The sequence below is a fragment of the Diceros bicornis genome, chromosome 19 (assembly GCF_020826845.1).
Source record: "Diceros bicornis minor isolate mBicDic1 chromosome 19, mDicBic1.mat.cur, whole genome shotgun sequence".
Classification (NCBI taxonomy): domain Eukaryota; kingdom Metazoa; phylum Chordata; class Mammalia; order Perissodactyla; family Rhinocerotidae; genus Diceros; species Diceros bicornis.
In genome coordinates this window covers 32,393,770-32,418,947 of record NC_080758.1, presented here as the reverse complement: position 1 = coordinate 32,418,947, position 25,178 = coordinate 32,393,770, and positions in this window count along the sequence as shown.

Here is a 25,178-nt window from a genome sequence, read left to right as displayed (position 1 = left end):
TAAACAGAAAGGAAATGATTTTAAAAAGGAATCTTAGAACAACAGTAAAGAAGAAAGAACAATGGAAAGCACAAAAATATGGGGAAATACAATAGACTTTCCTTCTCCTAAATTTTCTAATTTATGTTTGACAATTTTGTTTGATAATTAAAGCAAAAATTATAATACTGTATGATGTGGTTCTCCATATATGTGGAGTAAATATTTAAGGCAATTATATTATAAATGGAGGAAGGTGATGAAATATAAGGAAGGTAAGGTTTTACACTTCACTCAAACTGGTAAAATGTTGATACCGGTAGACTGTGTTAGTTATTTAAAAGATTTGAAAGCACACAAGGTGTATTCTTTGACCACAATGGAATAGATATAGATATAACTATAGATATGGATAGATAGATGGAAATGTAGATGTAGAAATGTAGATAGAATGTAGAAATGTAGATAGATAGATATCAAGAACAACTACTTAAAAAACTATGCAAAGAGAAATACTGCTATAAACAGTACAAATAAATCAAAAACACTATAAATAAGTCAAAATGGAAGAAAATACTCAGGTAACACATAGGAAGAAAAAAAAAGAGAATAGAAAATTTAAGAATACAATGGCAGACTTAAACCCTAACATATCAACAATTACATTAAATATAAATTATCTCAGTGTACCAATTAAAACACAAAGAATGGCAGAAGCGATTAAAAAATGACTCAGCAATATACTGCCAACACAAAACTCACTTCACATATAACAATATAGGTAGGTTGAAAGTAAAAAGATGGAATAGGTTATACCATGCAAACATTAACCAAAAGAAAACAGGAGTGGCTGTATAAATCTCAGGTAAATAGACTTCAGAGTGAAGAAAATTACCAGGAACATTATATAAAGATAAAATGGTCAGTCCACCAAGAAGACATGACCGTCCTAAATGTGTGTGCACAAAATGACGGGGCAAAAATTGGTAAGATTGAAAAGAGAAACAGACAAATTCACTATAATAGTTGGAGATTTCAACACCCCTCCCTCAAAAATTGATAGAACAACTAGACAGAAAATCAGCCAGGATGCAGAAGAACTGAACAACACCATCAAATAACAGGATCTAATGAGCATTTATAGAACACTCCACCCAACAATAGCAGAGTACACATTCTTTTCAAGCACCCAGGGAACATAGGCCTAGATAGACCATATCCTGGATCATAAAATAAACCTCAACAAATTTAAAAGAATTGAACTACTATGGAATCAATAACAAAAAGGTAACAGGAAAATCTCCAAACACTTGGAAATTAAACAACACACTTCAAACTCATCCATGGATCAAAGAGGACTCCCAAGGAAATTTAAAAAACAGAGTGAACTAGATGAAAATGAAAATATAACATAGTAAAATTTGTGGGTCACACCTAAAGCAGTGCTTAGAGGGAGTTTGTAGCACTAAATGTTTACACCAGAAAAGAGAAACTAGAAAAAGAAGAGCAAAATAAACCAAATCCAGCAGAAAGCAAGACATAATAAAGATAAGAGCAGATACCAATGAACTTGAAAACAGGAAAACGACTGATAACAGCAATGAAACAAAAAGTTTGTTGCTTGAAAAGATCAATAAGGTGGATAAACTCTAGCGAGACAGACAAAAGAAAAAGGGAGAAAACACAAATTACCAGTATCAGGAAAGAAACAGGTGATATCACTACAGACTCCACAGACATTAAAAGGGTAATAAGAGAATACTATGAACTCTACACACATAAATCTGACAACTTAGATGAAATGGATAAATTCTCAAAAACCACAATTCACCCAACATGAAATGGATAATTTGAGTAGCCCTTTAACTATTAAGAAAATTGAATTCACTATTTTAGAACTCCCAAAAAAGAAATCTCCAGACCAGGTGATTTCACTGGGAGTTCTATCCAACGTTTAAATAAGAATTAATACCAATTCTAGACAATCTCTTCCAAAAAATAGAAGAGGAGGGAATATTTCCCAATTCATTTTATGGAGCCAGTATTACCCTCATACCAAAAATAGACAAAGACAGTACAAAAAAATTAAACTGTAGACCGATATCCCTCATGAATATAGATGGAAATATCCTTAACTAAATATTAACAAATAGAATTCAGCAATATATAAAAAGACATATATATATGTATGTCATGACCAAGTGGGGTTTATTCCAGGTATGAAAGGCTGGTTCAGAATTTGAATATCAATGGATCCACCATATCAACAGGCTAAAGAAGAAAAATCATATCAGTTGATGTGGAAAGACATTTGACAAAACCCAATATCTATTCACGACAAAAACTCTCAGAAGGGGCCGGCCCGGTGGCGCAAGCGGTTAAGTGCACGCACTCCGCTGTGGCGGGTTTCGCTGGTTCGGATCCCGGGCGCGCACCGACGCACCACTTGTCAAGCCATGCTGTGGCAGCGTCCCATATAAAGTAGAGGAAGATGGGGACGGATGTTAGCCCAGGGCCAGTCTTCCTCAGCAAAAATAGAGCAGGATTGACAGATGTTAGCTCAGGGCCGATCTTCCTCACACACACAAAAAAAAAAACTCTCCAAAAATTAGGAATAGAGGGGAGTTTCCTCAACTTGATAAAGCATATCTACAAAAAAAACTACAACTAACATCATATTTAACAGTGAAATACTGAATGCTTTTCCACTGAGACGAGGAACAAGGCAAAGATGTCTGCTCTCACCAGTTCCATTCAACATAATAGTGGAATATCTAGCCAGTGCAAAAAGGAAAGGAAATAAAATGCATACAGATTGGAAAGGAAGAAATAAAACTGTCCTCTATTTGCAGATTACATGATTGTCTATGTAGAAAATCAAAGGGATCTACAAAAAAAAAAAATTTCTGGAACTAGTAAGTGAGTTCAGCAAGGTCTTAGGAAACAAGATCAACGTACGAAAATTAGTCATATTTCTATATACTAGCAATGGACATGTGGAAAAAAATTTTAAATACAATACCACTTAACAAATTCAGTAAAGTTGTAGGATACAAAATCAATATACAAAAATCAGTTTCATTTCTGTACACTAACAGTGAACTATCAAAAAAAGCAATTAAGAAAACAATCCCATTTACAATAGTATCAAAAAGAATAAAGTACGTGGGAATAAATTTTTTTTTTTTTTTGGTGAGGAAGATCAGCCCTGAGCTAACATCCATGCCAACCCTCCTCTTTTTACTGAGGAAGACTGGCCCTGAGCTAACATCCATGCCAATCTTCCTCATGTGGGAGGCCACCACAGCATTGCTTGACAAGCGGTGCATTGGTGCGAGCCCGGGATCCGAACCCAGGGCCGCTGCAGCAGAGCACGCACACTTAACCACTATACCACCAGGCTGGCCCATTTGGGAATAAATTTAACTAAGGAGGTGAAAGATCTGTACACTGAAAACTATGAGACATTGATGAAAGAAATTGAAGAAGACACAAATAAGTGGAAAGATACTCTATGTTCATAGATTGGAAGAATTAATATTGTTAAAATGTCCATGCTACCCAAAGCAATCTACAGTTTCAATGCAATCTCTATCAAAATTTCAAACGCTTTTTCAACAGAAATAAAGAAAACAATCCTAAAATGTGTACGGACCCACAAAAGACCCCAAATACCCAAAGTAATCTTGAGAAAGAAGAATAAAGCTGGAGGCACCACACTTCCTGATTTTAAACTATATTACAAAACTATAGTAATCAAAACAGCATGGTACTGGCATAAAAACAGACATACAGGCCAATGGAACAGAATAGAGAATCCAGAAATAAACCCACACAAACACAGTCAACTATCTTTGACAAGGACACCAAGTATACTCAATGGGGAAAGGATAGTCTCTTCAATAAATGGTGTTAGGAAAAGTAGATATCCACATGCAAAAGAATGAAATTGGACCCTTATCTTATACCATACACAAAAATTAACTCGAAATGGATTAAAGACTTAAGGGTAAGACATGAAACCATAAAACTCCTAGAAGAAAACATAGGGAAAGAGTTCCTTGACATTGGTCTTGGCAATGATTTTTGGATATGACAGCAAACACACAGACAACAAAAGGTAAAATAAACAAAAGGTAAAAAAAAAAGTTTGATGATGTGGGACAACATCAAACTAAAAGCTTCTGCACAGCAAAGGAAACAACCAACAAAATGAAAAGGCAATCTACAGAATGGGAGAAAATATTTGCAAACCATATATCTGGTAAGGGGTTAATATCCAAAATATATGAGGAACTCACACAACTCAATAATAAAAACAAACAACAACAACAAAAGCAAATAACCCAATTAAAAAATGGGCAAAGGACCTGAAGAGATATTTTTCCCAAAGAAGTCGTACAAATGACCAACAGGTACATGAAAAGGTGCTCCACATCACTAATCATCAGGGAAATGAAAATCAAAACCACAATGAGATATACCTTACATCTGTTAGGATGGCTATTCACAAAAAGACAAGAGATAACAAATGTTGTCAAGGGTGTAGAGAAAAAGGAACCCTTGTATACCATTGGTGGGAATGTACATTGGTGCAGCCACTGTACAAAACAGTATGGAGGTTCCTCAAAAAATTAAAAATAGAGCTACCATATGATCCAGAATTCCCACTTCTGGAGATGTATCTAAAAGAAGTGAAATCAGAATCTCAAAGAGATATTAGCGCTCCTGTGTTCCCTGCAGCATTATATACAATAGCCAAGATAGGAAGCAACCTAAGTATCCATTGATGGTTGAATGGATAAAGAAAATGTGATATTTATATACAATTAAATATTATTCAGCCATTAAATGAAGGAAATCCTGCCATTTGCAACAACATGGATGAACCTGGAGGACATTATGCTAAGTGAAATAAGCCAGGCACAGAGAGACAAATAATGTATGATCTCACTTACATGTGGAGTCTAAAAGTCAAACTCATAGAATCAGAAAGTAGAACGGTGTTTTCCAGGCTGGGGGGGTAGGGGATGTAGGGAGATGTTGGTCAAAGAATGTAAACTTTCAGTTATAAGATGAATAAGCTCTGGGGATCTAATGTACAGCATGGTGATCATAGTCAGTAATACTGTATTGTGTACTTGAAATTTGCTAAGAGAGTAGATCATAAGTGTTTTCACCACACAAAAAATAGAGTAACTATGTGAAATGTTAATTAATTTGATTGTGGTAATCATTTCACAATATATGTATATATTAAAATACCATATTGTACACCTTTAAAAAAAATCATGTTATACAACCTAAATATATACAATTTTTATTTGTAAATCATACTGCAATAAGCTGGGGAAAATACCATTTACAATTGCTCAAAATAAATGAGAAATTTATGTATAAATATAACAAAGTGTGTATAGGACTTGTATGCTGTAAACTACAAAACACTGATTAAAGAAGAAATCAAAGAAAAGCTAAATCAATGGAGAGACATAATGTGTTCATGGATTGGAAAACTCACTATAGTAGAGAAGTCAATTCTCTCCAAATTGATACACAGTTTTAATATAACTCCTAGAGAAATCCCAGCAAGATTTTTTTTATATGTAGACAAGATTATTCTCAAATTTATATGGAAAGGAACTAACAATTTTTAAAAAGAATAATAAAGTGGGAGGAATCCATTCTACCTGATATTATTATTATTTTTGTGTGTGTGTGTGTGAGGAAGATCAGCCCCAACCTAACATCCATGCTAATCCTCCTCTTTTCACTGAGGAAGACCCGCTCTGAGCTAACATCTATTGCCAATCCTCCTCATTTTTTTTCCCCAAAGCCCCAGTAGATAGTTGTATGTCATAGTTGCACATCCTTCTAGTTGCTGTATGTGGGACCCTGCCTCAGCATGGCTGGAGAAGCAGTGCATCGGTGCACGCACGGGATCCAAACCCGGGCCGCCAGTAGCGGAGCGCGCACTTAACCGCTAAGCCACCGGGCTGGCCCTCTACTCAATATTAAAGCCTACTACATGGCTATAGTAATCAAGACAGTGTGTTATTGGTGGAGAGATAGACACATAGATCAACAGAACAGAATAGAGAACCCAGAAATAGCCCCACACAAGCACAGCCAACTGATCTTTGACAAAGGTACAAAAGGTATTCAATGGAGAAAGGATAGTCTTTTCAACAAATGGTGCTAGAGCAATTGGAGATCCATGGGCAAAAATATGAACCTAGACCTAAACCTCACACACACCTCATACAAAAAGAGTAACTCACAATGAATCACAGATTTAAATGTAGAACTATAAAACTTTTAGAGGAGAAAATCATAGAACCTAGGATAGATGACCTAAGAGTTCTTAGACATGACACCCCATAAAATCAACAAATTGGACTTCATCAAAATTAATAATGTCTGCTCTGCAGAAGGCACTGTTAAAAAGATGAAAACACAAGCTACACGCTGGGAGAAAATATTTGCAGACCACATATCTCACAAGGGTTGCATATCAGCATACATAAAGAACTCTCAAAACTCAACAGCTAAAAAAACAATCAATCCAATTAGGAAATGGGCAAAAGACACAAAGAGACATTTCATCAAAGAAGATATAGAAATGGCAAGGGCCGGCCCCGTGGCTTAGCGGTTAAGTGCGCGTGCTCCGCTGCTGGTGGCCTGGGTTCGAATCCTGGGCGTGCACCGACGTACCGCTAGTCCGGCCATGCTGAGGCCGCGTCCCACATACAGCAACTAGAAGGATGTGCAACTATGACATACAACTATCTACTGGGGCTTTGGGGGAAAAAATAAATAAATAAAATTATTAAAAAAAAAAAAGAGGGGCCGGCCCGGTGGCGCAAGTGGTTAAGTGCGCGCGCTCCGCTGCGGCGGCCCGGGGTTCGCTGGTTCGGATCCCGGGCGCGCACAGACGCACTGCTTGGTAAGCCATGCTGTGGCGGCGTCCCATATAAAGTAGAGGAAGATAGGCACAGATGTTAGCCCAGGGCCGTCTTCCTCAGCAAAAAAAGAGGAGGATTGGCGGATGTTAGCTCAGGGCTGATCTCCTCACAAAAAAAAAAAAAAAAAAAAGAAATGGCAAATAAGCACATGGAGAGATGCTCAACGTCATTAGCCTTTAGGGATATTCAAATTAAGACCATGATGAGATACCACTATATACCTATTAAAACAGCTAAAATAAAAATAAAATAAAATAGTGACAATACCAAATATTTGAGAGGACGCAAAGAAACTGGATCTCAAATAGATTGCTGGTGGGAATGTAAAATTGTAGAGCCACCTGGAAAATAGTTTGGCAGTTTCTTAGAAAATGAAATATACACTTACCATATAACCCAGCGATTGCACTCTTGGGCCTTTATCTCAAAGAAACAGTTATGTCCACACACAAACCTGCCAACAATTGTTCACTGCAGCTTTATTTATAATAGCAAAAACTGGAAAAACCAAAATGTCCTGCAACAAGTGAATGGTTGAACAAACTGTGGTACTTTCATACCATGGATTTCTACTCAAAAAATGAAACTATAGATACATGCAACAATCTGGATGGATCTCAAGGGCATGATTCTGAGTGGAAAAAAAATGCAAAAGGTCACATACTGTATGCTTCCATTTATATAACACTCCCAAAGCGACAAAAATATAGAGATGGAGGACACATTACTGGTTGCCAGGGGTTAGGGATGGTGGGGAGAGGGGTGGGTGTGACTATCCAGGAGTAGGAGGAGGGAGATCTCTGTGGTGACGGAATAGTTCTGTTATCTTGATAGGGATGGGGTTACACAAATCTACACAAGTGATAAAAGGACATAGAACTATACATACATTGTATCAATGTCAATTTCACAGTTTGATACTGTACTATAGTTAGGTAAGATGTTACCATTGGGGGAAACAGGATGAGGGGTACAGGGTACACAAGATCTTCCTGTACTATCTTTGCAACCATCTGTGAATCTATAACAATTTCAAAATAAAAAGGTTTTGTGTGTGTGTGCGTGTGAGGAAGATTAGCCCTGAGCTGACATCTGTTGCCAATTCTCCTCTTGCTGAGGAAGACTGGCCCTAGGCTAACATCCATGCCCATCTTCCTCTACTTTATATGGGACATCGCCACAGCATGGCTTGACAAGTGGTGCATCGGCCGGCGCCTGGGATCCGAACCTGTGATCCCCTGGCTGCCGAAGTGGAGCGCGTGAATTTAACCGCTATACCACTGGCCGGCCCCCTAAAAGGGTATTTTTAATCAATATATGAAAGTTCACAGTGGTGAGAACCTGGGTTAGACTGGGTTGGGTTTGAAGTTCTGGAATGGGAAAGGAGTGAGCACATATTTTTGGTATGTGGGGAGAGAGAGAGAGGAACCAGAGCAGATGTGTGAGTTTCAGCTGTGGCTTACAACATTTCTTCCCTCTTGGTGGCAGGAAGCTGCAGGCAGGCTGCAAAGACCTGAAGCTGAGGCCTCGGAGGACTGCTTACACTGCAGTTTCTGCACCCTGAGGGGTCCCCCACCCTACCATAGGGTTACTATCTATCCAGAACACAGCCAGCCCCTCAGAGCCATGACACCCAAGAAACTGATCTGTGCTGGTCCTTGGCAAGTCTCTAGACCAACTTCTCCTTTGACCAATGGGGAGCTAAGGCTCAGAGATGGGAGGAACTTTCCCAGTGTCACACAGGTAGATTATTGCATCTGAGTGGGGATGCAAATAACTCTGACTTCTGAGTGTAGATTGGAGGGAGTGGGGATGCAGTGGTGGGAAGAAAGGAAGAGAGGGTGGGGGGAGATCAGTTAAGGGTCGTTGAAATAGTCAAGGTGTCAGGTAGCTTTGAGACGAGAGGAGTCAGGACTTAGAGATATATTGCATGGCGAGGGGATGGGGGAACGTGAGAGCAAGGGAGGTGTCCAGGCTGACCTTGGCCTTATGGCTTGTGCACTAATCGGATGGGGCTGTCATTTTACCGTGACACGGAGGGTGGGTGTGGAACACTCACAAGAACCAGATTTTGGAGAACTGTGAGTTCCATCTCAGATCTGCTCAGCTTGAGGTCCCTGGGAGACATCCAGAGGGAGTTGATTAGGAGACACTGGGCTACTTGAGTCTGGAGCTCCAGGAAGAGGTCTGCATTGGCCATTGGAATAACCTTTGAACCAGACAAATACATAAGAACGTCAAATTTCATTATGCATAGAAAGAATAGCTGAATCCAGGTGGTAAAGGAACATGAAGGGAGGAATGGTTTACAAAATTCCAAAATAGACCATCAAGTTGGAAAGAGGTAGCCAAGGAATTGGGCAGGGGAGTTATTAAAGTGACATTGATTCCTGCTATCAAATTGATGGAATGAAGATAGAAAATAGAGAGTCAAAGCCACCCTCTAGTAAATGTACAATTAATAAAAAGTGTGTGACTGCCAGATCAGTTCAGTGACTCTCTGCAGCCTCCCCCCTTCCCAGCCAGATTGTGCCCCCCTCCCAGCGCCTGCTTTATAGAAATTCTGGAGCTGTAGCGCCTCTTCTCACATCCAGCAGGGAACCATGATTCAGGGCTGGGCAAACTGGCACAAACACCCTTCGGTTCATCCAAGTCCACTGCCCCTGGGTCCCAAGTCTGCTTTTACATATCTATTTGCATGCTAATTTGCACTGCTTCACAGACTCTGGCTTCCGCTTTAAAGGGCTAGTGCCTCTTTTCCATAGGATTCTCATCTCTTTACGCACACCCCTAAGAAACATGGGCTTTGGTGATGAAAAGGAAGGGGTCCTCTGTTTTGGGGGTCCCTAAGCTTCTGTATTCATTCAAAATCCATTTATTGAGGGTCCAAATTCCTTAATGGAAACACAGGCTACCCTCAAGGACTAGAGGCTACATCTTGCTTTCCTGCCTCCGTCCCCAAGCACAACCATAGAGATGCAGGGGGGGATACAATCCCACCCCTACGAGGCTCCCAGACTGGAAGCTGAGCTGGTGGAGCAGGAGGAGAAGGAATGAGATCTGAGGACCTATATGCTCAGCCTAGGACCCAGCTCCCTGGGGAGGAGCCCAGCAATCAGAACTCCCTGCAACTCAGTTGGAGTGACCTATTCGTAAAGCACACGGCTGGCTAATAAAGGTCCTTACCAGGTCAAGGCCGAGCCCTGCTCCCTAACCTAGAAGACAGGAGAGGCCTCAGGGGACCACTATTTGGAGACTGACACTGTCCTGGCTTCCTGGCACAGAGGAAACCCCTCACATACTCCCTGCCCACCAGGGAGACTGCAGGATGAAGAAAAGACAAGCCCTCGGGTGTGGAGATACCTCTCCATCAGTGTGCTTCTATATCTACTATTTGCTTAAACCTGACACACCGGCCGAGAGGCTGCCTGGAGGGTCCTAGGTCCTTGTTTCAGGGCATATAAAAACGGAGACTAGGTGGCCGCCCGGAGGCGTAGTGGTTAGGTTCTGCGCACTCCACTTTGGCGGCCCAGGTTCCCGGGTTCAGATCCCAGATGCAGCCTTACACCACTCGTCAGCCATGCTGAGGTGGTGACCTACATACAAAACAGAGGAAGACTGGCACAGATGTTAGCTCAGGGCTAATCTTCCTCAAGCAAAAAATGAGGAAGATTGGCAACAGATGTTAGCTCAGGGCAAATCTTCCTCACCAAAAAATAAAAATAAAAATGGAGACCAGGTGACCACTTCAGTCCCTCCTACTGCGTCTAATTTACCTGTACCGAGCCACACTGCACACCAGGGCTGGCTCGTGAGACAAGGTTATTTTCACTAGGGACCCGAACATTCCAGCTCCTCTGCACGACCTCTTGCTGAGCGCTGCAGTCTTCTCCACTGGAACCAAAGCCCCTCCGCACATCCCCTCAGGGATACTCAGGACTCGCACTAGAACCTCAAGGCACCAATGTGTCTGCGTGCGTGTGTGCATATTGCTCTGTGCAGAACAGAGGAGGCGTGGCTGTGTTAACCTCTGTGGTCACCAGCCTCCCAGATGGCTCCCAATGATCCTCTCCTCCTAGTGTTCACCACCTAGTGCAGTCCCCTCCAACACTGATAGAGCTGGCTAAATAGTCAGAAGGATATTACAGAAAAGTCGATATGTGCCTTCCAAGGCTAGGTCATAAAAGGCATTGCCACTTCTGCCTTGCTCTCTTGGATCACTCGTTCTGGGGGAAGCTAGCTGCCATGTCATAAAGACACTCAAGCAGCCCTACAGGGAGGTCCATGTGGAGAAGAACTGAAGCTCTTCACAGACGGTCAGCACTAACTTGCCAGGTGTGTGAGTGAGCCATCTTGGGATCAGATCTAGCGCCATCCAGCCTTCCTGTTGGACAGCTGGCATATTGACTGCAATCCGATGAAAGACCTCCAGCGGAACCATCCAGTTAAGCTGTTCCTGGATTCCTGACCCACAGAAACTGTGAAGATAATAAATGTTTATTGTTCATTTAAGCTGCTAAGTTTTGGCAGTAGATAACTAATACGGTATGTTTTCGTTTCTCTTAGGTAAATACCTAGAAGTGGAATTGCTAGATCATATGATGAGCATATGTTTAACTTCACAAGAAGCTAGCAAACAGTTTTCCAAAGTGGTTGTCCCATTCTGCACTCCTACCTACACCATACACCAGTTCCGGTTATCTTTTTCTAAGACCCATCTCACAAAAGATAAATGACATGGCCTTTGATTATAGGACACGGTAAGGTGCGGGACCCCAGTTGCACCAAACTGCCATGCGCTCCTGCCTAGCTCCCCTACTTTATGAACCAACCAATGGGCCATTGCCAGGATTGGGATGAATCTCTGGTCCTTCCACAGGGCAGGGAACTTCCTCCCAACTGATCACGTAGGTGGCCTTGGAAATCATCATGCACTTTAGAGTCGACAAAGCCCTTTCCCACATAGTGCCCCAGAGTTCCTCCAGGCATCACCAGCCCACGCACACAAATGAGGTTACATTAATAGGAAAAACACACCTTTCATGGGCTTTTACCCCCATCTGCAGACCATGGTGCTCCAGGGCCCCTCAATTTGCCCCAGTTATTTCTTTTTTTTTTTTTTTGGGGGGGAGGAAGATCAGCTCTGAGCTAGCATCCGTGCTAATCCTCCTCCTTTTGCTGAGGAAGACTGGCTCTGAGCTAACATCTATTGCCAATCCTCCTCCTTTCCGCGCCCCCCAAAGCCCCAGTAGATAGTTGTATGTCATAGTTGCACATCCTTCTAGTTGCTGTATGTGGGACACGGCCTCAGCATGACTGAAGAAGCGGTGCCGCGGTGCGCACCCGGGATCCGAACCCGGGCCACCAGTAGCGGAACGCGCGCACTTAACCGCTAAGCCACGGGGTGGGCCCCCACCCCAGTTATTTCTGAAAGCCCCCAGGGTGTCTCACATGAACTTAGCACTGGGGTCCCTCCTAGAAAGAGGCCCTTAGAAGCCTCTTGGGGCAGCACCTCAACACTGCCCCTGTCAGAGTGCCCAGAAGATCAGCATTGTGGTCGCTCCTAAATTCCCTCCCTTCATCCCCCTGCACCCCACAGATTGCCAACCCCGTACCATAGTAGGTCTGCGTATCATGCAGAAATGGAGAGAGGACCCTGGTAGTAGGTTCTATTAGTGCCCTGCCCAGAGCCCCTTTCCCAGGCCAGTGCACACATCCACCAGGTGCTGTGAAGGCTGCCCCTTCTCTGAGAATTGCCCTTGGCTGATGGGTGACCCTGGGAGGTTATACTCCCCTCTCTCCTCCTGACAACTGACTGACACAGCGAGATAAAAGCCTACCCTGCTTAACTCAAGGGGGGGACAACTCAGGTCCAGTCATCCCCCAGAGCTCACTGTGGGATCAGGCTGAGGTTAGACTCCACCCAGACCCATCCTTGCTGAGCATCTTTCCCTGTCTGTTCTGCTTCCCTCCCTTTCATGCTTCTCTAAGAGCATATCTTCAATAAATCACTTGCTCTACAATCCCCATTCCAGCCTCTTACTTGGGGGAAGAAAACACACACTTCTCCCAACTTTGTTTCCAGAACCCTGTCACAATCTTACTTAGGCCTCAGAATATCACAAAGACTCTCATGATGTCAGCTTCTGCATCTGCCTATAGCCCCTCTCTGCAAGCCTCAGGGGCAGTCCATGGGCCACATGGGAGTATAGACACCACACTACCCTTCTCCACTCCATCCTCCTCATCCCGCCCCATCTCTTGCCCAAGAGCCCAGCCACCAGTCGCCACATGAACCCCCCACCCCCACCCCATGCAAATCACTCCATGCCTCCTGCTAGATCCCACCCACTAGAACATCCACTATGTATAGTATATCCATTTGACCTTCAAAACAGTCTTGTTCAATCACTATTATTAACTTTCCTATTCCACTAGTGAGGAAGCCAGAAGCAATTTACTGCAGAGCTAATGAAGCTTAAGCTCACTTGCCTAGGCCTCTTCCAAAGTCCTGCAAATTTGTAATTACTGTTTTATATTCTTCTGCTTAAAGAGGGCTCCTAAGAGTATCAGCTTCAGGCCCCACAGAATCTAACTCTGCCCTTGGAGAAACTGAGGCTCCGAATAGTGAGGCAACTGGCCCCAGGACATAGACTTGATGAGCAACAAAAGCAGAACTTGACCCAGGTTTGCTGCCTCCAAAGTTCTTTTCCTGTCCTCCATCCTACGCTATATCCCTGAAGCTGCCCCAGGCCCACAGAGGCGGTCTCCAGGACCCAGCCCTTGGCATCTCTCTACTCCCAGCATGCAGCCTTCCTGGCTGCCAGCTGTCAGCCCCTCCCTCTGCTCTGGCACATTATTGTGAGAGCCTGCCAGGCCAGAGCCTGCTTGGGCAGAGCTGCATTTAAATATCAGGCTGAAAGAGTGTCTACAGACATGCCATCAATGGATACAGACACCTACAGAGCCTTATTATAACCTGAAACGGGCCCTCTGTTTGAGTGTGTCCTTTCCATCAGTTAAGGTGGCAGGCTGATAGGGTACCTGGGGGCACTCCAGAAGTTGGACTGTGTATTAGTTAGCTTTTGCTGTGTAACAAACCACTTCAAAACTTAGTGGTCTAAAATAACTATTTATTTAGCTCACAGTTCTGTGGGACAGCAGTTTGGGCTGGGCTCTGCTGGGCAATTTTATCTTGGCTGGGCTCCTTTGTACATATGCAGTCAGCTGCCAGGTTGGGTGGGAAGTGGCATCAGCTGGCATGGTTCATCTCTGTTCCACATAGTCTCTTATCCTCCAATGGCTAGCCCAAGATTGTTCATGTGGGGGCTGGGCAGAATTCCAAGAAAGCAAGTGGTATTGAACAAGGCCTCTTGAGGCCTAGGCTCAGGACCCACACACCATCAATTTTACCACATTCTATGGCCCAAAGCAAGTGATAGGCCAGCTGTGATGGTTAATTTGTATGTCAACTTGGCTGGGCCACTGTGCCTGGATATTTGGTTAAACATTATTCTGGATGTTTCTGTGAAGGTGTTTTTTGAATGAGATTAAAATTTAAATCAGTGGACCTTTAGTAAAGCAGATTGCCCTCCATAATGTGCGTAGGCCTCTTCCAATCACTTGAAGGCCTTAATAGAACAAAGACTGACCTCCCTGAGCAGGAGGGAATTCCGCCAGCAGACTGCCTTTGGAATCAAACTGCAACTCTTCCATGAATTTCCAGCCTGCTGGCCTCTGCCATCAAATTTTTGGACTTGCGAAGTCTCCACAATAGCATGAACCAATTCCTTAAAATCTCTTTCTCAATCTCTCTCTCCATAGATAGATTAGATAGATAGATAGATAGATACATAGATAGATAGATACATAGATAGATAGATAGATTCTCCTTCTGTCTCTCTATATATATCTGACTGATACACCAGCCCAGATTCAAGGGATGAGGAATAGACTCCTGTGGGAGGAGCTGCAAAGCCACATTGCAAAGGGCAAGGGAACAAGGAGGGAAATATTACAGCCATTTTTGCTAATGACCTGTCACAGGCTGGGTTTAGGAAAGGGATGGGGTTTCATAGGGGTTCTGCTGGGCCAGTCAGGTGGAGCTTCCAGTCACCCCCACCCCCTAACAGGTATCAGAGACTTCAGGAACAAAACTATTTCTAAGCCACCCTGAACAAGGAGGGACCCCACACCTGGATTTTGGAGTATGTCTCCCCACTCAGACTAGGGGCTCCATGAGGGCTGTGCTGTCTTCCACCATCCAACTCAGGACTCAATGTAGAATGGAGAGTTCAGGTGCAAGAAAGCTTCCCTACTCCTACAGGATGCAACAGGTTCTGAGAGCAGCCAATAGCCTGATTCCTCCCTGTGTCCCCCAAGATAGTTGGCACAATGGTTTGGATATACTGGGCCCACATAAGTGAAACTCGAATGCATAAACAACTGACTGGCTGGCTCATGCTTGATTCTTAACACACACAGACCTCAGTGCTGAGGCCTGAGATGTCTGTTTCCAGTGATGCAAAAGGTCCTAGGTCCCAAGTAACCAGGACAAGGGACAGGGAGCTCAGACCTGCCAGCCCACTTCATAGTCCCCTTGAGTGCCCTCCACTCTGACTCTGTCCCGTTCTGTCTCTGCCTCTGCTCAGCACACCGCACCCCCCACAGCTTGACCAGTTGGCCACTTCCCAACTCCTGGTCCCATTCTGTCTCATGCTTACCCTCTTCCCCAGGCTCTGCAAGCCTCATATAGACCGTTGGTAAGGAAGTCCAGTCTTGCCACGTGTGCATGTCCTGCAGGCTCCCCCCTTTCCCAAGATATGGCTCTGGGCTCTGGGTAGACTCAGGATTCAGGGGAGAGAATGCAGCAGGAGGGCAGGTGAGGCAATTGAAGTCAGCCAATGAGACACCGAGGGCAGGACCTCTCATGCCTAGAAGACCCATGATGGCAGGGACTGGCTAAAAAATATTCGAAGACACTGGACCCACAAACGCTGAGCTCTAGACCCACATTTGAGAACAATCCTCCTGTGTGATTTGCGGCCGTCACTTTGCTTCTCAGTTTCCCCATCTGTCGAGTGGAGATGAAAACCATCTATAGCATGTTCTACAGGCACCCTGCCCATCTCCTTGGGGCCTTACCAATTCAGGAAGCTCCAGCTGCCTTCCTACTACAAGTCTGCATGTCTGTACCTGCAAGTTTTCTTTCCTGACCTGCAGAAGGCCAGGTAGCAGGCTGCAAGTGCCAGGGAATTAATATCCCTTGGAGGAGCCCTCCATCTGTAACTCACAGGAGTTGATGGATAAATACCCCAGCTCCCGCCCCCATCAGATAGGATAACTCTGAGGCACGTGTTCTACTCTGAAGTCCAGAGCTCCCCAGCAGGACTAAGGTCCAGTTGCCCACAGTGGAACTGGCTCCATAACATACCTTGTATGGGTTGCTTCCCTCCCCTGTCTCACTTCCTTACTCCCTCCCAATGCAATGAACTACTTGCACTCTAATCCTTGTCTCTTCTTCTGGGGGAGCCCAAACTAAGATGCCATCCCAGCCCTGTCTATGCCACAATTAGCCTGTGATCAAGATGATGGCAGGAGCTACCAGTAGGTGTCTGGGCCCAGGGCTGGGCGAGGGGCTTCCCAGCCCTCATCTCTACTCTAGACCCACAAACTACTCTGGGCCTCGTATCTACCCTGGATGCCACAGGGAGATTTACAGGATGTTGGTGGGGCTTCCTCTGTTGTTCCTGGAATCGTAGCCAAGGCCTGAAACAAAGAATAGGGGACACTCGGGACCCAAATTCTAGAATGAGCAACCAGTGAGTCATCAACAGCTGGGCAGCCCTGACTCCTGGCTTACTAAGAGGCAGCAACAACCTGCTCCTCCACTCCACTGTTCTACCTAAAGAGAGGACTGGGGAGGGACTTGGGCAGGGGAACATAGAGAAGCACACTGCCAGGACGACAAGATTTCCTCTCACTCCCTGAAGCAGGGGAGGCAGGAGTCCAAGCTAATCAGAAGAATATTCAATGTGTCACTTTGCAAATCCCTCCAGACCTGGCCCAGGCCGTCTGTTCAGACCAGCCATTCCATTCTACAGCTACATCTGCCCATTCTACAACTCTAACTCACCCCTTCTCTCTACCATGACAATCCCCATTTGGGCTCCAGCCATCTCCTGCCTCATGTCTTCGGCAGCCTCCTTTGTGGCCTCTCTGTGTCCTGTCTCAGCTTCATGTCCATCACAATCCATCCTTCTAAAGTGGATCTTCCTCAAACAGGTTGGCAAACTACTATGGGTCAAAGGTTGCCCGTGGCCTGTTTTTGTGCAGTCTGTGAGCCAAGAATGGTTTTTACGTTTAGTTTTTAAAGAAAACTATGTGACAAAGATGTTCACCAATCCGGGTTCTAAAGCATAAATCTCATCCTGCTTAAGGGAGTGGCCTCCCTGCTGACCTCATCCCACACTGACCCCTATACACGCTATGCCTGTTCTCGGTGCCTGAAACACCCACCCTTCCTCCCTCGTATGCCTGGTCAACTACCGACACTTCAGGTCTCATTCTAGATATCCCTTTGGCTGGGCCTTGGCCTGTTGGCCTCAAAGCATGCCTTGACCTCCCCTGCTCTGTTCTATATGACAGGGGCTGGCCACTGCAGGCTCCTGTGTAGATTGGATCACAACTGGGTTTGGCCAATGGGTGGGAGACAAGAGAGCAAGAAGAAGAAGATTCCAGGATATTTCTTCCTAGGGTCTCCAACCACGGCTGAATCTCATCCACGGTTCCGGCTCCCAGTGGGTACACCCACCATGGTTTCAGCTCCATTGGGTGACCTGAGCCCCAGTAACACAAGTTCCTCCCTCCTCTCCTTCAAGGTGGTATCAGCTTTCTGCTGTTGCTAATCTCTGAGCTGCCCCGGGTTGACATCTCAGCTCTTCCGTGACCTATGTAACCAATTCCCTGCATTTAATTACCTCTGTTTAAACCCAGGTTTCTGTTTTCCTGGTAGGATTCTGACTAACACACCATTCCTCCAGGCGCTGCTGACCCCTAGATGAGCTCAGGCCCCTGCTACTGCTCAAATAGCACGCTATACTCTTTGCTTCAACAAGCACTTATTGGATGCCTATGGTGTTCTAGGCCAGGGGTCAGCAAACTGTGGCCTGCTGGCCCAATCCAGCCCACTGCCTATTTTGTAAATAAATTTGTATTGGAACACAGCCATGCCCATTCATTTGCCTATTGTCTATGGCTGCTTTCAAAGGCAGACTTGAATAGTTGCAACAGAGACCGTGTGTCCCACAAAGCCAAAATTATTTGCTATCTGGTCTTTTACAGAAAAAGCTTGCCAACCCCTGTTCTAGGAAGGCCATTGCTACTCAAAATACAGTCCCGGGACCAGCAGCCCAGCTTCCCTTGGGAGCATGTTGGAACTGCAGAATCTCAGACCCCAATCCAGACCCGCTGAATCAGAATCTGCATTTTAACAAGATCCTCAGGTGGACACACGAGCACATTGAAGTTTGAGAAGCACTTAAGCGTCTTAAGAAGTCACTCCTTCCTCAGAGCACTCTTCATGCTCATCAGGAATTATGGACTAATTAATTGCTTGTCTTCTCTACTAGAGGAAAGTGCAGGCATTATTCGCGGATTGTTTTCTGTGGGATTCCCAGCACCTGATAAGAGGCTGGCCCAGAGAAGATGAATTGCAGTGACTCTCTGACAAACAGATAGTTGAAGAGAAGCATAGAAGCTAAAGGAGGAGAGAGTTTCAAAAAGAGCAGTTACCATTTTTTACATATCAAATTGGCAAAAATCAGGAATTTGTTAACACGTGGAATTGGGAGAAGAAGGGGAATGGGCCCTCTCACATTGTTAGCACAACCTCTATGGGGAGGTCAACTTGACAATAGTCACGAAAATTCCAAATGCATGTAGCCTGCATTTCCACTTGCAGCCTTTATCTTCCAGATAGATTCGTACCTGGAGGAAATGACAGGGCACAAAGGTATTCATTGCACCACATTCCGCAAGAGCAAAAGATGTCCAAAAGATTGGACATCAACGAGGGATTTGCTCAGTAAGTTATATAATGAAACCATGCAACTTTAAATGAGAAAGAAGGAACTGGAGCGATCTCCAAGGTATGTTAAATGAAAAAAGCAAAATGCAAAACAGTACATATCAGGTAACACCCAGAACAGAGCAGGGAGAGAGAAGAGAATATATATGCTTGCTTGCATATTCATAAAATATCTCTGGAAGGATGTACACAAAAACCAACAACACTGGTTGGCCATGAGAAAGAATCACTGGGTTGCTGGGGACAAGGATAGGAGAAGTTTTTTCACTGTCTACACTTTGGTACTTTTTGAATTTAAAAAAAAGAAACAAAGAAAGAAAAAAAAACACCAGGAAAATCTGCAGAAAAAATAGAGAAGTGTAAAAAAGTATAGACATGTTTTAACTGTCCAGTCTAGAGCCTTCCTACTCAAAATATGGTCCACACTCAAGCAGCATGGGAATCATCTGAGAGCTAGTCAGAAATGCAAGATCCCAGGCCCCACCCCAGATGGACTGAGTCAGAATCTACATTTTAACAAGAGCCCCAGGGAATTCAAACACATGGTACACTTTGTATAATTTTATTTATTTATTTATTTTCCCCAAAGCCCCAGTAGATAGTTGTATGTCATAGTTGCACATCCTTCTAGTTGCTGTATGTGGGACGTGGCCTCAGCATGGCCGGAGAAGCGGTGCGTCGGTGCGCGCCCGGGATCCGAACCCCGGGCCACCAGCAGCGGAGCGCGGGCACTTAACCGCTAAGCCACGGGGCTGGCCCCACATGGTACACTTTGATACTCACCGGTCCAGGCACCAGAGAACTCATTCCTAGCAGCACCACCTGGTTTCTACAGTCAGCTACTAATAAAACAGCTGCCTTTTCCCTCTAACTGGGGCTCCCTCCTGGTGAGACACCAGGGCACAGGCCGTTCCCATTACGGGGGAGGTTTTCAGCAGCTCCGCCCAGGCCTTGGCTGGCCCCGAGCCCAGTGCCCTGGCAGGTCCCCAGCCAAGGAGACAGCTCACTTCCTCCTCCTGGAACCGCTGGGACTGCTCAGAACCGAAATATTTGAGAGTTCTCCACTCCCCCAGTTATAAACTCTTTCCAACATGAATAAAGATGCATCTGTCTGGCTCAGGTTTATTAATAAATGGTATTTATTTATCCATCAACCAGTTAACACGTGGCAACCAGTGCCTTTGGGTACCTGGTACCCTAACCTGGTGGTGGAAGAAAGGCAGGGGAGGGAGAGCATCAGGGAGGCCCCATTGGAGAAGGAGGGAGGAGTTAAAGCACGGAGCTTGGCTGCTCTCTGCATCCTTGATTGGTCTGGAATCACTCCAGGCCACATCTGGAGGCCACATCTGGAAGCAGCGGACTCCACTGGAATTTTTAAAGCAGCAGGGAGGAGGAGGGAGAGAGGAGGGGGGAACTGTCCTGACTTCAGTCCAGACCACCTAGGAGTTTGCAGTTGGGGGACTAAGCAGGGACTTTCTCCCACCACACTCGCCCCCCTCCAACTCCCAACCCTCTGAGCCCAACATCTGAGTGAGCACAGAGCAGCCATGAGTGAATGCCCCACACTGAGCCTTCCCCCATCCCAAGTTGGAGGAACTCTGAACAGGCCAAGCCATCTCTCTCTTTCTGGATCATTCTATTCCTCCTACCTCCTAATGGCAGCCTTTCCTCTCAAACAGAACCCTGAGGTCTCCTCTTCTCCCTTCACGCTCCCTCCTAGGTCCCTCCTAGCCACCGGCCCTAGGTGGCTAAGGTCTTTTAAATTAAAAACAAAACCAAGTCATAAAACCAGTAATGAGTGTTCAGCCCAGAAGAGTTTACAAAACGCTTCCACATACTGAGCCTCAATTTGTCATCTAACGGCCCTACAAGGTTAGAATTCCTACCCCTGCTCTACAGAGGGGAACACCAAGCCCAAGAAATGTTCAAGGACTTGACAAGACCTCCCAGCCTGTAGGTAGCAGAGGCCTCAGGGCTCAAATGCACACCTAAACTGCCATCCTCCAAGGCTTCAAGGCCCTTCCAGGGCAGGGCTCCAAATCAAACAGTTTGCAGGGTATCGGTATTTTCAATCTTGTTAGGATTATTTTGGCTTAACTAGGGTAGAAATATACACAGAACAACATCCCAAACTGTCAAAGCTCATAAAAGAATGTGGCAATAGCTATTCAATTATAATACCTATTTTCTTTGATTTAGATATCCCTGCTTTTGGGGACTCAATCTCAATATTTTTAAACGTGTAACATAATGTGTGCCTCTTCCTTGATACATTACATAACAAGGTCTAGCAGGGAGGGGTCTAATAACTACTATAATTTTGAAGTATAAATGATCTTTCAAAATATTTATTTTTTTTTTATATTTTATTTTTGGTGAGGAAGATCAGCCCTGAGCTAACATCCATGCCAATCCTCCTCTTTTTGCTGCGGAAGACCGGCCCTGAGCTAACATCTATTGCCAATCCTTCTCCTTTTTTTCCCCTTTTTCTCCCCAAGGCCCCAGTAGATAGTTGTATGTCATAGTTGCACATCCTTCCAGTTGCTGTATGTGGGACGCCGCCTCAGCATGGCCAGACAAGCAGTGCGTCGGTGCACACCCAGGATCCGAACCTGGGCCGCCAGTAGCAGAGCGTGCACACTTAACCGCTAAGCCACAGGCCTGGCCCCTTTCAAAATATTTGTAATTGTAATGTGATACAAACATATTTCTGGCTTCTATTGGGAATAAAGACTCAGCTGTGTAATTTCTTAACCTATATCCAGAATTGAAGGAAATGTTCGATTTAATTTACAGCAAAATATAGATGTAATTTTTTCCAACTATGTTTCACAGACCCCCTAAATTGTATCAACAGGACATTAAATTAAGATCCCCTGGTCTAGCCTATAATATACATAAAAGGCAAGGGCTGCTATCAAATTGATTTATATCCCTGAAAGGGATCAAGGCTAGACCCACAGTGGATGATCAGTAACGGTATAAAAGAACACACCGCTTTTATCAGGCAGGACCTGCACGGTGCCTGACACCACGCTGAGCAGAGTGGGTTAGAATTTTCACTGCACCTTTTCTGCTCCATCTCGGTGACCTCATCAGTTTCCTTCCCTTCATAGAGGCAAGGGCCTCAGGCACCTATTAGGAGCCCCTTCCCTTCACCCGAGGCCCAGGGGATCCCTCCAGAAGCCTCTCTCTCTGTCTCCTGGAACCCAGTGCCTTCCCTCCTGTGTTGCTTGGGCCTCTCTGCCAGCCCAGGTGAACCAATGAGGCAGAGTCGCTGTTTGCTAGGCAAACATCTGGACTTACCCCAGGCCTTGGCCCTCTCTTAGCCCCACACTCTGGGGGCGGGGGGTTCAGGTCTGCCACAGCCCTTGCCCCACCCAGGGCCTCAGAACCCCAACCCCAGGCCCTTCATTATCTAGGTGTGGAATTCAGCCAGTCCTTGCAGCATCCCTGTGGAGTGGAGACTACCCTCCTCATTGTAAAGATGAAAGTGTTGGACACTCTTTGTACACCACCTCAAAAACCTTTTGGCCAAACCTCTTCCTCCAGCCAGTGCTGAGCTGACCTGTTCCGGCAGGCCTTCATCCTGACTTGGGGCTTCTCCAATACAGCCAGTGGGACTCCCAAGGGAGCCTGCCTGGCCCCCACGCCAGAGCAGCCCAGAAATGTGGGAAGCTAAGAGTCTGTGGGGCTTCCCTTGACCAGTGGAGGATAACAGCCAATGGATGAATGCTTCTCCCTTTTGTCCTCCAGCAGAGAGTCCTGAGACACATTTCAGAAGGCTCCTTGGAAGGTTGTGGTGGCGTTGAGCTCCAGACACAGAGCATCAGCTGATGTGGTGATGCATCTTGTATTGGCTCTTCCCTCTTCCCTGTTTCATTCCTCCTGTCCCTTCTTCCTGCTGGCGGGGATCACATCCCCAAACAAACTACCTGCTCACAAGCCTTTGTCTGAGGCTTTGCTTGAGGAGAACCCAGGCTAAGACAATGAGGGACGAATGGTCAGAGAAGTTAAGTCACTTATTCAAGATCACACAGCTTGTTAGTGGCCAAATCTAATCTATCTGATGAAGCAGTAAATACACATTCCATATGGCTTGATTGACTGACTGACGTCTCTCCCAACACAGCTCTGAGGATCCAAACACACAGAGAGTGAGGATGTGTTAAAAATTTTTTGTATTTAATTTTTAATTATCCAAGTTTTACTAGAATACATTCTCCACTTAAAAAATGGAAAACATGACAGATAAGGTTAAGGTCCCTTTGGCTGCCTTCCTCTCTAATCCCCAATCCCCTGAAACAATCACTTTTTCTAGGCATATATAGACATGCTTGGTATTGTTTTGCATGCAAACATTTATATACTATAAGTGTGTTCTGCGACATGCTTTTTTCATTCGCCAATTTGTCTTCAAGATCTTTCTTCTGGACTGCACGTAGTATTTTGAAGTATAGACAAACCACAGTTTGGTCATTCCCCTACTAGTACACACAGGCTGTCTCCAATCTTCATATATTAACTATTACTAACATCGATGCAATGACGGGTAGATATTTCAAAGCTTCAGATGATTGCCACCCACTGTTTGACTTATTTGCATGCCTCTTCCCCAACCCTGGCAGTTACCTTTGAGCTGGCCAGACTGTTGCAGCTCTGGGAATCAGGACTCAGGAACACAGTTAGTCCAGGAGCAAAGGCCAGAGCATGCAAGACCTGGAGAGAGGAGAGGCCAGGCTCCGTGGTCACTACCTGCTGAGGCAGGATTCTCTCACTTTACAAGAAGGAATCTTCCAGGATGCTTGGAAATTAATGCAGATTTCCATATGTACTGCCGTGGAAGGACCTCAAGACACACTGTTAAGGGAAAAAAGTAAGCTTGAAGAAAGTATGTACATTTGCTAAATGTACTTGCATTTGCTAAAAAACAACACATAAAATTGTTTCTATATGTACTGTATGTGAAAGTTTATAAAAATCTGATTTTCTTCAGGGCAAATATATTCAAGTATTACTTTGTAATTTTAAATACATATATATACCAAACTAACAACAGGGGTTGCCTCTGGAGAGGGAAGAGGGTTTGGGGGATAAATAAGAGTTCCCTTTATCTGTATTACCTGAATTTTTAACAAACAACGCTAACGTCTTCTTGTTTGATTTAAAATAAATATATTTTGGGCTGGCCCGGTGACATAGTGATTAAGTTCATGGGCTCTTGGGGTTCGTGGGTTCGGATCCTGGGCACAGATCTATACACATCAAGCCACGCTGCGGCAGTGTCCCACATACAAAATAGAGAAGATTGGCACGGATGTTAGCTCACGGACAATCTTCCTCAAGCAAAAAGAGGAAGATTGGCAACAGATGTTAGCTCAGGGCCACTCTTTCTCACCAAAAAATAAATAAATAAGTAAATAAGTAAAATAGATTTTACAAGTGAGAAATCAGGGCCTGACATCTTGCTTTGCCTACCCCTCCACCGCCATCATGTCCTCACTCTAGCCCCAGAAGACAATGAAAGTGAAACGTCAAAGGCAGCTTTCTTATCCTGGGGTCCACTAACTTGGGTAGGAAAAAAATTATTTTCACTAACCTCTATTGAAATATGATATTTCCTTACATTATGAATGTGGGCCACAAACCACACTAATGTTAGCAGGACCTGAGACTGTCACCAATAGAAATCACAGATATTTCCCTATCACATTGCGGTCACTGTAGATACCTTAAAATATCATTTATGAGATTACGCTAGATAGCAGATTCACTGCTAAATTTTCTTCTTTAATGTGTTAAAAAGAAACACATACATTATTACACGGTATTTTAAAATATGTTGATATCTGCATTTCAACGTAATTGGTTTCTTTTGTTATCCAGTGTGTTTTATTTTATGCGTTTAAGAGTATTATTCAGAAAAGGGCTCCGTGGACCTCACCAGCAGGCCAAAGGGGTCCATGGCCCAAACAAGGTTAAGACTCTTGTTCTATGTGCATGGAAGGGATTGCCCAGACTAGACCAGCTCAGCCCCACATGACCTGAGACAAGAGCCCTGAGCTGAGGGGAACCCTGAGAAGCCAAACCCCAGGAGAGCTTGCCGTCCGCAGTGAGGACTCTCCTTTGGGGGACCCAGACAGGAC